The 14,645-nt window shown below is 38.0% G+C and overlaps 1 long non-coding RNA gene across 1 annotated transcript in view; it reads right to left on the bottom strand.

Moving 5' to 3' along the window:
* The window catches only part of LOC147916278 (uncharacterized), a 74,467-nt gene extending 63,995 nt beyond the window's left edge, over positions 1–10,472 (bottom strand). Inside the window, exon 1 of the long non-coding RNA XR_015553207.1 lies at positions 10,336–10,472. This is a non-coding gene — a long non-coding RNA (uncharacterized LOC147916278). The remainder of the gene's footprint in view (positions 1–10,335) is intronic.
* Positions 10,473–14,645: the final 4,173 nt, after the last annotated feature.

Genomic DNA, 14,645 nt, shown 5'->3' with positions numbered 1-14,645 from the left:
TGTGGAATATGCAGCCTCCAGAAGTTTGAGAGACTACTAGGTGTCATGCTTTCTTCTTAGTGGTGATAGGGACAAGATGCAATAGTTTGTTCACCACTTTGGAAAGAATGTTCTGGTATGCCACAGACCACAAGAGACCTAAAAATGTCATTGATGTGGTGGTCATTTGAATCTATGTAGAGTTTACAATCAATCCTTTGCAGCACATGGGGATTGCCATAGCCTCCAATATATTTGCCACTTCTTATTCATCTGGTCTAATTAATGTGATGTCATCCATATAGTTGATCACTGTGATATACTGCAGAAAGTCCAGATGGTCCAGATCCTTTAATACTATAATATGACAGATGACAGGAGAGTTAAAACAGCCCTGGAGAAAGATTGTAAAGAGTACTGTTGTCCAGTCTACATGAATGTCATTTTTTTTCTGGTCTTCTTTCTGATAGGAATGGAAAAATATGCATTCGCCAAATCAGTGGTCCCATACAATGTACATGAGTCCAGATTAATTTTCTCTAGAAAATAACTGCCAGCCCTTGTCTGGTGGTTAAGATTTGGCACTCTCATCACCATGGCCTGGGTTCATTTCCTGGTCAGGGAACCACACGACCTGTTGGTTGTCATACTGTAGTGGCTGCGTGTTGCTGTGATGCTGAAAGCTATGCCACTGGTATTTCAAATACCAGCAGAGTTACCCATGGTGGACAGGTTTCAGTGGAGCTTCCAGACTAAGACAGACTAAGAAGGACCTGACCATCTACTTCCAAAAAATTGGTCATGAAAACCCTATGAGTAGCAGGGGAGCATTGTCTGATATAATGCTGGAAGGTGAGAGGACAGCACAAAAAGACCAGAGAGGGTTCAGCTTTGCTGTACACAGGGTCACTAGAGTTGGAATTGACTCAAGAGCACTAGCAACAAAGAAAATACTTTCATCTGGTATAGCAACTGCTTTTGAGGCTTTTATTTGGTTAAGCTTGTCTAGTCCACTATCATCCTCCAGGATTCATCTGATCTGGGTAGGGGCCAGATTGCTGAGCTAAATGGACGTATAACAGGACTACTGCCTGCCCCTGAATTCCTTAAGTCTTTAAGATGGCACTCATGTCTGCCATTACCCCTGTAATACAAAATTATTTTTTTATTTACTATCGTGGTCAAGTGGTTTTCCACTTGGCTTCCAGCACTACTATAGCTCATACTCAACAAACCAAGGAACCAATGTGGGGGTTCAGTCAGTTACCAAATATCTTCATTTCAATTATATAGTTTGGGACTGAGGCCCGTGGACCCAGTGGATCCACCTGGGTCATGACTCCATCTATTCCTGACCCCATGTGCCCTCACTCTAACAAGAAGACTACGATGATGCTTTGGGTCCTGGGTATCATTGTCAACTTAGACCCTGTGTCTCATAATTCTCAAAATGTCAGAAATGTATGATTACTCCCTTTTCCCTAATGGACAGTTACCCGAGTAAATGGCTGTAATGTTCCTTTGGGGAAGGACTAGGTAAATCATTATGCTATACATTGTTTTGATGTGGCTGGGCCCTTCTTTCTGGAGACATACTTCTCCTATATTCAATAGATTCTGGGTCTAAAGCTGGCTAAAATTAGGAAAGGAATTGTAATTTTAAAAAATTGGAACAGCTGTCTTAGCCTCCCAATCATCCAAACTTAGCCATTAGAACTTCCTGTACTCATAAAAATGTTTTATACCTACACTGTTCAATATAGCCCTCTAGACACAGGTGGTCACTGAACACTTGAAATGTGGCTAATGAAACTGAAGAATTACATTTTTTATTTTATTTAAGTTTAATTGATTTAAATTCAAATAGCCACATGTGGCTAGGGGCTATTGTATTGGATAGTGTAGGTATAGATTTGAGCAGTATCCTTGTTGCCAGGCTGTCTATCTCACCCTCTGTAGTGCCATGTTCTATTAATCATCTTTATAACTCTCTCATTACAATAATTATGGCTACCTTGTTTCTGAAGTTTAAATGCCACTACCTTGCCTTTATTATTTCTGAACCCTATCTTCCCTGCTAATGTGAAGAATCCTAGTTCTTTATCATCATTTCCTACCATTAGCCCTGGCCAACAGGGAGTAGCTACCACTGACCTCCTCAATGATGCTGGTGCCTCTTTTGGTAAATGGAGCATCTTCCAGGTCCTCCAAACTAGCAGTCTGCTGGCAGCTTCAAGGCCTGAAATAGTGTATCCACTCTAGCATGCTTACTTCTCTAAGCCTTTTGATCCCTTCCCCACCATTTGCCAAGGTAGTTCTGGCATTTCTACATTGTTTAATGTGCAATCTCACTTTTTTTAAGCTTGTAAGAACTGATCTTTAATAGCACTATCTCCCAGGATTCTTGCCAGGATGTCAAATACTGTACCATGAGAGATAGTTCCCATATCAATAAACTCTCCCTTTGTAAACTTTATATTCTCTCTCCCTCAATCCAGCACATTCGAGATCCAGTCCCATACACACTCTCCCGGTTCTTGCTGGCGCATGTGGGCTAAATGTTGCAGTCCTTTCAGCATATTTGATCCCTTCCTCCCTTAGTAGACTCGACACATTCTTAGCTGGGTTATGTTGTGAAGAACCCTAGTTATTAGTCTCTCAGACAAGAAGGGTGATGGGAAATAACTGAAGGAAAGAGGAGGCAATGCATCTGATCTGCAAAAGAAAGGCTTCTACATTGCTTGGAAGCAAGTACAGAGCATTGACCTTTAAGAGGAAGGAAGATCCCCTTTTGCAGGCCCAGAAGGTTCAGAGAATCTAGGATTCCAAGGTGCTTGAGTGTATTGACCTGAATGTTGTATTCCAAGTCTCAAGGTTCCACTCCTTCTCAACAATAATTCCATGAGTTGAGCAAAACAGTCCTGCCCAGGTTGAGAAGCCAATGTTCTCTATAATTCAGTCGTGGCCTTTTCCTCAGCATTTCTGATCTCTGCTATGGGAAATAAGAGTCTTTTTATATGCTCCCAAGTAGGCCTTCTGCCTTTTAAATTAGTGATTAATCACACTTAATCATTCATTCTCTTTCTCCAATGCATTAATAGCCCTCAGCAACATCCATCAAATTCTATCATCTTTATAATTACTACGTCTCCCCAACCTCTCAAATGCCTGAAACATTGTACCCCTGCCACCTCCCCAGTGCATTCCTTTCCAACAGTATCACGTTGCAATTCACAACCAGTAGAAGTACAATTGCATTGCTTCAGCATGCCCAAGGACATCTGCACTTCACCTGTGATTAGTAACGGGATGTTCATGACCAGTCTGCTAGTGAGTGACCCAGCTTCAAAATTCCATTTTAGGATTTGCTTACAACTAGTGGCATTGAAACTGATCTGAGATGGAGAATTGTGTGCAGAAAGTTGTCCCCAGTGGAAACCTGGGGACTATTATACCATCACGCCATCCAGTCATTGGAAGCAAGTTGCTCTCTGAGCAGGAACATAAACTTAGGTGGGGAAGCAATTGTAAACTGAATGCAATTCCTGGGGAAGAACTCAGCTCTAAGCCATCAATAGGCAACTAATAACTAATAAAATAAGAACCACAGTTTGTGTGGCTTAAGCAACAGAAACTTTTCTCACAATTCTGGAGGCTAGAAGTCTGAGGCCAAGGGGTAGGCAGAGTTGGTTTCTTCTGAAGTCTCTCTCCTTGGTTTGAGGATGGCCATCCTTGTATCTTCACGTGGTCTTCTCTCTGTGTATGTCTGTGTCCTAATTTTCTTATAAGGACATCTGTCACATTGGATTAGGGTACATGTCAATGACCACATTTAACCTTAATTACCTCTTTAAATACTGTTTCTCCAAATACAGTCACATTCTGAGGAGGTAATGTGGGTTAGGACTTTAACATATGAATATGAGGGGAGCACAATTCAACCCACAACAGCAACACTCCCGGAATCTGTAGGAATGAGTGCCTCAGTCCTAAAGGGGAATGTGGGCTGTGTACCACAGCATCTGCTACATGTATGGTGTGAGATACCAGTCAAATTTAATCTTATGCCATACACTTATCCAGTTGCTCTAGCACTTTTTTGTCCCCATGAATTGCCTTGGTGTCATTTTGGAAATCAATTGACATGTGTGTGGGACTATTCCTGGACTCTCCATCACGATCCATGAATCCTTTTGTCTAGACTTGCTCTAACACTATTGTCTTAACGGTTGTAGCTTTATACTAAGTCTTAAGATCAGATAATGTGAGCCTTCTAATATTTTCCTTTTCTTTCAAGATCGTTTTGGCAATTCTGAGCCATTTGCATTACCATATAAATTTTAGAATGAAACTTGCTGATTTCTCCAAAAAAAAAAATTGAAGTCTGCTGAAATGTTTGGGTCTGCATGGAATTTATAGTTCAATGTGGGAGAAATTGATATCTTAACAATGTTGGACTTTTTGATCTGTAAACATAGTATATCTCTCCATTTATTAACTCTTCTTTAATTTCTCTCAGCCATATTTTGTAGCTTCCAGTACAGAGGTTTTTATTAGCTAAATTTCATGGTTTAGAGGCTGTTATCACTGGTATTTTTAAAATTTCTTTTTCTAATTCTTGGCTGCTAATATGTAAAACTACAATTAAATTTTGTGTATTGACCTTATATTCTGTGGCTTTAATTTATTTATTGGCTCTATCACTGTTTTGCAAATTCTTGAGGATTTGCTAAATTAAATTTATGTTCTATGAGAATAAAAACAATTTTATTCCTTCCTCTCCAATTTGGTACCTTTACTTCTCTTTTTGCTTTTCGTTTTATTTTTTGTTTGTTTTATTCTGTTGAACGTTCTAATACCTCCAGTACAATGCCAACTATAAATGGCAAGAGAAGATATTCTTACACTGTTTCTAATATTAGGGGACAAGTGTTCAATCTTACCATTGAGTGTAATGTGAAGTGTAGCTTTGTTGTACATGCCTTTTATCAGATTGATGGAGTTCTCTTCAATTCCTACTTTGCTGAGACCTTTTATTAGGAACGGATGTTGATTTTGGTAAAATTTCTTTTTCTGCATTTATTGAGATGATCATATGTTTCATAGCCATATTTTTTCTGTTAATGTGGTGAATTACATTGATTGATTTTCAACTGTTATACCAAGCTTGCATTCCTGGAATAAAGCTCGCTTAATCATGATGTACTATCCTTTTTAATTATTGCTGTATTTAATTTGCTGACATTTTAAAAAGATTACTGAATGTGTGTTCATAACAGATATCGGTCTGTAGATTTCTTGTAGTAACATATTGGGGTTTGGTATCACTGTGACGCTGACCTCATAGAACAAACTGGGAAGTTTTGCTTCACCTCTATTTTCTGAAAGAGCATATGTCAGATTTATTAAATGAGTGGTTTGCAAACATTTTGTCTTCAAGATCTGTTTAAATTTTTGGAAATTACTGAGTCCCTAAAGAGCTTTCGTTTATGTGGGTTACATCTACCTATATATTGTGTTAAAAATTAAAAGAAAAAAATTTATATTTTTATTTATCAACTTATTAAAAAATAGTGAATTATAATAACATTTTTATGAAAAATAAGTACACTTTCCAAAAAAAACATTTTGTGAGAAGAGAGGCACTGTTTTACCTTTTTACCAGTCTCTTTAATGTGTAGCTTAATAGAAGACAGCTAGTTCTCACATCTGCATCTGTATTCAGTCTATTGCAATACTACACATTATGTAGCCTATGGAAAACTCCATTTGTGAGAGACTAAAAGTAGAAAAGACAAAGAAGTTCCTAGTATTATTATAGGAATAATTTTGACTGTGCAGGCCCCTGCCATTTCAAATTACCTGTTTCTTTTTGTGTCCATCTTTGTGAGTTTTGTTATTTAAGGAATTTGTTCATTTATTTAAGTTGTCAAATGTATTAGTACAAAGTCGTTTGGAAAATTCCCTGATTATCTCTCTAATGTCAGTGGAATCTGTAAGATATCTCCTGTTTCATTCCTGCTATTGGTAATTTGAGTTTTCTCTCTTTTTCTTCATCTGTCTAGTTAGGGTTTTCTCAGGGTAATTATTATTTTCAAAACACTACTTTTTTATTGGATGTTGGACATTATGTATAATACATTGTAGGGAGTCCAGATTGTATTGTCTTCCTTTAGAGGGTGCTGAGGTTTTTTTTAGCGACTAATTAAGTTACTTTTGGATCATTTTGATCCTGTCAAGCTTAATGTTATCCTTTGTTAGTTTGGATCTATTTTGGTTTTGACTTAGTCCTAGGATGTGGCTCTTACTCTAGGGTATGGTGCATACCTGTAAGGTTTGGCCTTCCTAAGGTTTAAACTGATTATCTGAGATGTACAATGAGATCTCTCCACTGTAGCTGGAGTGGAACTCCAACATCATCCAGCACTGCATGACTTCTGGCATCCTTTAGCTGTCAGCCATGCAGGAGCTTCTCCAGGCTCTGCCTCCTCCCTATGCAGCTTCCTTCTCTCAATATCCTTTTCCTGCTAATTCCACTCACCTGAGCTCAGCGTTTTCAGTTCAGCAAAACTGCCCTCTTTGCTTTGCCTCCAGCAGCCTGTGCCAGGTGGTAAGTGTCTCCAGGCAGAAAGCCAGGGCAAATATGGGGCTCAACTTATGTGTTTTCCTTCTCTCAAAGTTCACAATCCTGTAGTCCCTGTGTCCAATTACTGAGAACACTTGCCTCATGTATGTTGTCTCATTGTTTATGGCAGGACAAGTCTGGTACCAGTTACTCTGGCATGGCTGTAAAGAGAACTCCCTGCACTTTTCTCTAAAAAGTACTAGTTAGCAAATTGAATTTTTGTATTTAACATCATCCTTTTATCACATGAACAAAGCTTTGAAGTTCCAAGAAAATAAAATTTTCAGTGCTCAAACAATAACACCACTTGACTTCTCTGACACATAACAGAGGATTCCCAGATTTTTCCAATCCTGAATCCTCTTGTATCTGATTGAATGTATTAGAATTTTCCAGCAATTTCTATGCGTGTATTACATCTTCTCTATGTTCCGTTAGTATTATTCTTCAGCATACTATCCTATACCCTCTGCATTTTTTTCTCTGATCATCCCCTTTCTTGTGTATACCATTTCCTCCCTAAACTCACTCATATTCTCTACTCTTGTCTATGATTCTTTCAGTAAATATACATACACACATATATGTGGCAGTCACTATATGCCAAGTCCTTGCCTAGATATCGTGAATAAAGCAAAATACAAAAAGATAAGGTCCTTGGCTCCTAAGGATCTTATAAGAATCTATAATAGGAAATGTCTGAATTAGGGTTTCCCTGAAAGCAGAGCATGAGACAAAGTCTTGAGTACCGATTACTGATGGTAAATTTGGAGGTGATCCCAGAAAATGGATTGAGGGAGAGGAGAGCGTGAGTCGCGAAGAGAGAAAAATAGGCAATATTAAGGTGCTGCTGTGGGAACAGGGGCTTGATTTCTGCTGGAACCTCCTGAGAAACTGCAAAAGGCCTGCCTGCCTGGTCCACCTGAAGACTGGGAGACTGGAGCATTTATTCATTGATTCCCATGTCCCACAGGCTGTGCTTGCGCTTGGGCTGAGGAGGCACATGTGGGGCCAGAGAAAGCCCTGGAGCAGAAAGTAGCAAGACAAGTGGAGTATGCTGAGAAGGGATGCTGCTAGGGAGGTAAGTCTGAGCTTGCAGGGAACTGTCTATTGCAGCTACCGTTGAAACAGGGTGGGCCAAGGGGATGTGACATGTGGCCCCAGAGGCAGCTTCCCTGAGTGGAAACATTAGAGTAAACACAGACAGTCTCTGAAAAATATGAGTACCGTGATAAAAATCCAGCAGTGCAATAGAGTGAAGGTGTGCATGTGTATGTGTGCATGTACATGCAGGGATACAAGTTCAGCTTTAGTGGTTTGGGCAGGATTCTCTGGGGAGGTGGCATCTGAGCTGATATCTAAGGAATAGGGAGGAGGCAGGATGAAGAGGAAGAGGATTCTAGGCAGAGGAAGAGCAAGTGCAAATGTCCTAAGATGGTGTGGGTGTGGCATGTTTGAGGAGCAAATGGCTGAGGCCTGCTAAGAGCAGAGGAGGATGATAAGAGATGTAGGCAGGGACTAGACCACTTAGAGTCTGCGTGGTGATGGTAAGGAGTTTGAAATTTATTCTAAGTCCTTTGGAAAACCATCAGAAGATTTTATGCAGGGGAGTGATATGATCTTATTTTTGTTTTAAATGATACTATGGGCATATAACGATTCTTTGCTTCATACATGTCAAGTATTCCTGAAGGTTTCAATGTAGTTATAGCAGCTAATGCTGGAAAATATTCCTTATTTTGGTTTTATGCCCAAGTATACATAAATTGCTATCTTTCACTAAAATCCCAATCCCTTGCATTCCACCTTAATCAAATTTAATACTCATGTTTCAGAGTTTATTGAGAAAGCAGCAATAGCAATGAATGGATGTCAGAATGTCCCAGCACTCCTAGCTGATGATTCACTCATTAAAGTAAATCACGAAAAAAGTCAGTGTAAAAATTCTTCATTTGAATGGTAACTCACCAAGACTATTTAGTGCTACATTTATTTCTAGTGGAAAGATGTTGATTTTCAGATCTTAAAAAAGTTTTACTACACGTTAAGACACAAAATTCTCATATAAACTCTTCAGGTTAATACAATTTGCTTTTTCACAATCAATTTTTTTTTTTGGTGAGGAAGATTGACCCTGAGCTAACATCCATTGTCAATCTTCCACTTTTTGCTGAAGAAGATTAGCCCTGAGCTAACATCTGTGCCCATCTTCCTCTATTTTGTAAGTGGGATGCCGCCACAGCATGACTTGATGAATGGTGCGTAGGTCCACGCCCGGGATCCAAACCTGCAAACCCCAGGCCACTGGGGTGTGAAGCAGAGTGTGCGAATTTCACCACTACGCCACTGGGCCAGCCCCCAAATTGTATTTATTGGTGATCTCATTGTCTAACAGAAATTCTGAACTGGGACATGGAATTCTCAGCTCTAACATTAATTTGTTCTGTGACAATGAATGATTGATCACAAAATGATCACAAAGTATCTATGAAACTTCTATTGTGTATATGCCTCACATATTGTTCCAGGAGTGACGAGTCACAAAAATATAACATATGCTTATGCCCACAAGGATCAAAAAATATAGTCACTACCTCAAATTTCATTAGAAAAGTGTAGGAAACACTGCACTGACACATAATTAATTAGAAAAAAAATAAGACTGGGCTTGGACAAGGCTCAGAAAAATGTGTCCTACCTACAATCCAATGTAAGAGTTAAACTTGGCTTAATATTTTTTTTGAAAGCCATAAATTATATTTTCAAGGGTTAAGATTTTCCTGCTTAATGGAATTATCTTATTGAAGATATACCGCCCTGTTCCCCAGATATTCCACCACTGATAACACTTGCTTAATGGTCCATCTGTCTGAGGACTGTTCTAACCCTAACACTTTCTCTAGAATTGCAGGTGACAGTGAAGAAATTTTCATTTCCTTGTGGTTAGTTCTTCCCTGATTGAGTGCTAAATGTGATGCTGGTCTGACACATTCTCTTCCTGGGCTTGAAAAAGCATAAACCCAAGTGGTCAGAAGCCCAGATCCACATATATCGTTTTTATTCTTCTTATTTAAGTTTCAAGTGACTTTTCTTGCTCTGCAGTTTTCACTGTCTTTAAATATTCATGATCCATTTTGGTTCCCTTGATTTATAAGTCAACATTTGAGAAAGTATAACCACTAATGTGGGTGACTTTGCCAACCTCAGAAGGAAAATTACTAGAAGAAATCTGTGACTAATAGGAAGCAACACTTTTGATCTGTGAATTGAAATTGCCTCTTAGAGGAAAAGTGATATATACATTTGTGTACATCTACTGATCTTGATAAGTTTAAGAGAGGTTGTACTTCCTTTTATTTTGCTATGCATTTTGCAGGACTCAGGATAGCTACATCTAAATATTGATGCTGATCGTTTAGTAAGGTCATTCTACAGTCATCCATCACTGTTTGGTAAATAACTTATTTTGCAAACTCCTTTAAAATAACCAGCTTATAGCACAGTTTATTACCTACTCTTTATGTCAAGGTCAAGCTCAAACGATTCTGTATGCAAAAAGGGAAGTAGGTCAGTGCCGTCTTTTATAGCGATAGAGCTATGGTTTGAGTTTAGGGGTAGAAAGAGAAAGGGAAAAGTTCACTTGCAGGAACTACATCAGGAAACACTTCTAAAGCAGAAAAGACATGACTTAGAAATAACTCTAAAACGTTTTAAATTGATAAATCACTCACCTCTGTAAACTCCTAGCATTGTAGAGCTTGAAAACTTTTATGGTATCAGATGAGATACAGTTCAGTGGAAGGAACTAAAATCTCTTGAGAAAAATCAAAGGAAAGAAAGTATTTTGCCCTAATCCAGATTGCAGAGATCTGTTGCCCTAGTTCGCCTCCTCTCAACGCATACCCAAGGTAGAGTGAGTCTTATGAGAAATAAAGAAGAAAGGTCACTCTTAAAACATTGCTAATTAGATCAAGAGGAGGGGAAAAATTGAGCCTCACCCAGTGACTAAAGAAAACATGATAAAAGAATTACCCCTTTCTCTGTAGCTCTGTGTAGAGCAGACTGAAATCTGAATTTCCAAGGGAGGCGTTACAATGATCAAGAAAACACAAAAGGATGAGGTCAGGAGAAAAGTAGAAGCTGATGAGCTAAGAGTTGGGAACAAATTTTAACAAGTGAGGATTGGGCCAATCTCTTTGCCAGAAATGCTGGCTGTTGACTTGAATTACCCAGATAGATGATCTGCTTTATCCATGCCATAATCAGACAACCACGAGTGCCTAAATGTATTAACAAACTGACTCTAGCTGTCACATGATTTTTTAATTTCTGGTTTGAAAATGCTTACACTTGTGATGTTTATTAGATGCTCTTTTAAATTCTTTGCGGGGGTGGGAGGAAGTAGTATTTTTCTGTTACCTCCTCCAGGAAGACACTAGCGTCAACATTCATTTGGGCTTAGCATTTCAGCACAGGGTGACTCCGTAGGCACAGTCCCAACCACGTGACAACAATTGAATTCAGAAGCACTTTCTAAAAATCCTATTTTGTAGGATGATGAAGAGGAGAGGATATTAAGGACTACTAGCATGCAACTTTTACTTGTGCTCACAGTTTCAGGGGACTATGGTATGTGGTCTAGTCATTGGAAAGAAGCGCCTTAATATGTGCTTAAGCAGAAAATTAGCTGCAATGCTGTTCTTTATTTGGGATGAAATTAGCAAAATTATACATATAATATGCAAAATCTGTTTCCAAGTCACGTTAAGTACTTGGATTCTTGGCAGTGTGGGTGTAATTTGTGAATGTGTAATGCCACGCATTTTCCTACATCATAAAAAAGCAATTTCCAAATATACTTTCAAAAGCAACCTTGATCATGGAATGTGTTTCTTTTGGCACAACAGTAAATAACATTTTCAATTACGTATCAAGAGAAAATTGTGAAATCTATTAGATTTTTAAGAAGAGTTGAATGTATAGCATCATTAATACTATATATTATATACTCATGGGAAATAGTACCTAAACTCAAAATTTTTTCAAATGACCCTTCTGTTGTTAAATAATTAGTAAACAGAGCTTTTTGTTCAGACCCAACCCAAATGGACAAATTCTATGAGAAAACATATAATTTGTATTCAAACATTAAAAATATCTTTTACGATGTTTAAAAAATGACCAGAAAATAGCTTCATAATTTAAAAACTATATCATAAATCTACAAATCGTGGGAATGATACCATGGCAACTTAAAAAGTGGGTCTAGCAACATGACAGAATAAGATAAGTCAGAGCTTTGTAGTTCAATTACAAACATATAGAAATGATGCATAAATATAATAACATAATGTGTAATTACATACCTGGGTTCAAAAGCAGGCCAATGACAGACATAAGAGGGATACTGAAAATTAAAGTGGGAAATTCAAGACCTGGTACTGCAGCAACCAAGAGTAAAATTGCCTAAGATTGAAGTCTTTAGGTGTACCTAAAAGTGCTTTAATGCCCATATGGGTAGAGAAGACATGTCTTTGGGTTCAGGCAAGGTGGCTGAGCTAAAGCATAATAGCCTCTATAAAGCTGGGATAATGGAAGGGCTATTCTCTCAGTGAAAGGGGGAATAGAACAATTGTACCCACTGGCACAAGAAAGCAAGAAGGAAACTTGTCTTTGTCTTGGATTCTGAGGAGAAAAAAAAAACCTCATCTATGAAAAATGAAAACTCTAAGCCTGTCCAAATTTTTATTTTCCATGGGTGTGGACATGCCCAATCTGAGAAATTAGCAATAAGACTGACCCAGGTTTGGTGAAATCCTTGGAGCATCCAGCAAAAACAAACACAAAACAATTCCAGCATACCACTTCCATAAGTACAAGGACTCCAGCAGGAAAACAAAACAAAATATATAAAGAAAAGAAAATTCTTCTGTTATAATGAGCTCTCACACACAAATAAATAACAAACCATTAGGGAACGTAAGTACACACAATAAATATGAGAATTATGTAACCCTCTCTCCCCCCAATCAAACATGATATAATCAATGAAATAATCTATAAAACAAAATGATTAAAGAAAAAAAGAGAAGAAATAGAAATAAATCTCAAAGAATATGACACCATAAAAATATATGGTGGGGCTGGCCCCATGCTGTAGTGGTTACGTTCAGCTCGCTCCCCTTCGGTGGCCCATGTTCGTGAGTTTAGATCCCGAGCATGGACCTACATCACTTGTCAGCCATGCTGTGGCAGTGACCCACATATAAAGTGGAGGAAGATTGTCGTAGATGTTAGCTCAGGACTAATCTTCCTGAGCAAAAAAAAAAAAAAAAAAAAATATATATATATATATATATATGGTAGATTTGAAAAATAAAAATATATCTTTAGAAATGAAGAAAAATCCTTGTAATTAAAAATTCAGTTGACATAAAGATTAGACAATTTGAGAGGGAATTAATAAACTGGAAAGCTGACCTAAGGAAATTACACCAATTGCAGCACAGAGAGATAAAGAAAAAGTAGAGGGCCGGCCCCGTGGCTTGGTGGTTAAGTGAGCGTGCTCCACTGCTGGCGACCCGGGTTCGGATCCCGGGCGCGCACAGACGCGCTGCTTCTCCGGCCATGCTGAGGCCGCGTCCCACATACAGCAACTAGAAGGATGTGCAGCTGTGACACGCAACTATCTACTGGGGCTTTGGTGGAAAAAAATAAATAAATAAAATCTTAAAAAAAAAAAAAAAAAAAGAAAAAGTAGAAAACAGAGGTAGAAACAAAGAGGATAGAAGATTCAACATATATTAAAATAGGAGTTCCAGAAGGAGAGAAAATAGAGAATGGGGAAGATATCACATTCAAAGAGACACTCCTGAATAGTTTTTCAGAGTTGATGAAAGATATGAATCCACAGATTTCAGAACATCAAAGATGATAAGAAAATCCTAAAAGCAACCAGAGAGAAAAGACAGATGATCTACAAGGGAAGAGTTAACATCTTGACATGGAGAAGGAGGATGGAAGTGGAATAAGCATTTAGTTATATTTGTAACATTTTGTTTCTGTAAAAAATGATCTGGAGCAAATATGAAAACATTAACTATTATTAAATCTGTGTAGTACATATAATAGTGTCTATTATATTATTTTCTTATTTATCTACATGTTTGACATATTTCAGAATTAAAAATTAAAATATGAAAAATTGAAGGGGATTACATAATATTTATTGATAAAATGTCAGTTGTTTATCACAATAACCTCTATCCCCCCATTTCCATGTATTAACTCCCTACCCCAAGCAGTAGTTGTAGAGGTGAGAGAGCTTATATTGGTGTTCAAGATGGAAGAGGCTTAGAAATTATCTTAATGGTGGCAATATCATTTAGATGAGGGGTAGGCAAACTATGACCCTGGAACAGCTGCCTGTTTTTATAAACAAGGTTTTATTAGAGCAGAATCATACCCATTTTTTTTTCTGTTTAGTAAATGGCTACTTTGACTCCACAACAGTGGAGTTGTATAGTTGCAAGTCTAAAATATTTATTATCTAGCCTTTTAAGGAAAAGTTTGCCAACCTCTGGCTTAAATGATGATGCTTCTTGTTATTTCCCTTCAACAAATTAGCAGTATATTTTTATTTTTGTTAATTTATTTTTTAAAACAACTTTTTTTTTTGCTGGGAAGATTCGCCTTGAACTAACATCTGTGCCAGTTTTCCTCCTTTTTTTTTCCCTCTCCAAACCCCCAGTGCATAGTTGTATATTCTAGTTGTATGTCCTTCTAGTTCTTCTATGCGAGCCATCTTGACAGCATAGCAATTGACAGATGAGTGGCATGGTTCCACCACCAGGAAATGAACCCAGGCCACCAAAGCAGTGAGACAGACAAACTTTAACCACTAGACCATTGGGGCTGGTTCTAGCAGTATATTTTTAAAATGAAGCCACAAATTTTACATAGATTTAAAGATAACAGTTAACTAGGTTTATTGGTTTTAGATTTGTATACAGGGGAAACTTGAGGTAAAGATAAATATTGA

Source organism: Ceratotherium simum, chromosome 9 (assembly GCF_057802395.1).
Source record: "Ceratotherium simum simum isolate JZ-2026a chromosome 9, ASM5780239v1, whole genome shotgun sequence".
In the NCBI taxonomy this organism is placed as follows: Eukaryota; Metazoa; Chordata; class Mammalia; order Perissodactyla; family Rhinocerotidae; genus Ceratotherium; species Ceratotherium simum.
This window is presented reverse-complemented; position numbering and strand designations above follow the sequence as displayed.